Source organism: Quercus lobata, chromosome 2 (assembly GCF_001633185.2).
Source record: "Quercus lobata isolate SW786 chromosome 2, ValleyOak3.0 Primary Assembly, whole genome shotgun sequence".
Lineage (NCBI taxonomy): Eukaryota > Viridiplantae > Streptophyta > Magnoliopsida > Fagales > Fagaceae > Quercus > Quercus lobata.
The window spans coordinates 67712441-67713955 of record NC_044905.1 but is presented as its reverse complement, the minus strand read 5'-3'; the positions used below and the strand labels follow the sequence as shown (position 1 = coordinate 67713955).

Here is a 1515-nt window from a genome sequence, read left to right as displayed (position 1 = left end):
GCATAAACAATACGGTCATGCTCTATTTATAGAGCTTTATAATATTATTCTATAAGCTTTGGATTGCCACCCTAATACTTAACAGCTATCCTAATAATCTTCATAATTACAGCCGTGAATACCATCGTGTATACCTTTGTGAATACAACCATGATAACAAGAAAATATCTAAGGTAATAGAATCTTAGACTTGCAATGTAGAGAAGAAGAACAAAGCTAGAGAAGAAGACTTCTTTATACAAATGGTGACGTAGCTTGAGTAGTGTTTCATTTAATGAAAGAGTTTACATTGTGTCCGAATGTGGCGGAAACCCTTTGGTTTACGCCATCCAATAATACTACGCCACATCATCAATTATTAAAAAATTGAATACAACTTGCAAGAAACAAACGCCATTTCATATAACAAAATCCATCTCCTCCTTTCTAATTTCTATCATTCAAGTCAAAATAAAATCTCATCTCTTCCTCACAAGAAACACCAATCCAGCAACCCGCCACACACATGCCAGAGTTGCTGCCTTCACCACCACCTAATCTTCTCTCCTTTTCTCTACAACAAATTTAAATCAACATTAAATTAAATTTGTAAACAGTATCCCATCAATTTCCAGCACACAGTAATCTCAAAAGTTGGAATGAAACCTAAAGAACTCCACAAGAAGGAACTTTGAAGTTTGAACACCAACTTTATATACCAATAATGAAATTTACAAAACCCATTTCATGAAAACCCCCAAAATACAACAAAAATACAATAAACCCACCTAAATTTCCTCTAAAATAGAGCAATTCAAAAGTGATCCAACTGAAAAATCGTACAAATCATTTTAAATAAACCATAAGTCTTGGATATCATCAAACCCTAAACTCACCATCCCAATTTCCATCTTTGTGCACACACAATGAACCACCAAGTCACCAATCCATTGCTACAAAAAATCCTTAAAACCCACAAAAAGCCCATACCCTCAAATCTGAATCAAACCATATACAACATATGTTTTTGTGGAGAGTGGGATAGTAGATAGGACGACGACAACGGCAGCAAATTTTGTGGCTTGTGGTGGCATATGGTGGCATGGGCGGTAGGGGGCTGGCTTCTCTGTTCTTGAAGACTTGAATGATGGAAAGGAGAGAATTTGAGATTTTGATTTCTGAAATAGGATTGTGTGTGTAGAAAGTTGTATATAATTTTTTTATTAAATGCTGACGTGGCGTTGTATTATTGGTGACGCAATCCAAGGGGTTTATGCCACATCCGGATAGAATTTAAACTCATAGAAAACATATTCCTAAGTTCCGAGATATTAAAAATAGATTTGGGATTCAATGAGAACACACATGGAATATTAAAAAAGCGTTGCGTATCGCAACGCCGTTACATGAGACATTACAATCGAGTTTTATATAGTGTGCAGCCCCACACATCAAAAAAATATTAGCTTAAAAATTCATATAGCTGTCTATCTTCTACAAATAAGGAAAAAAGAGAGATGACCCGCGTAACTTTTA

The 1515-nt window shown here is 35.3% G+C and overlaps 1 long non-coding RNA gene across 1 annotated transcript; it reads right to left on the bottom strand.

The window, feature by feature from the left end:
- Positions 1-217: 217 nt before the first annotated feature.
- On the bottom strand, positions 218-1154 carry LOC115978177. The gene is made up of 2 exons (XR_004088658.1): positions 876-1154; positions 218-553 (listed from the first exon to the last, which is right to left on the bottom strand). It is a non-coding gene; the product is annotated as an uncharacterized LOC115978177 (long non-coding RNA).
- Positions 1155-1515: the final 361 nt, after the last annotated feature.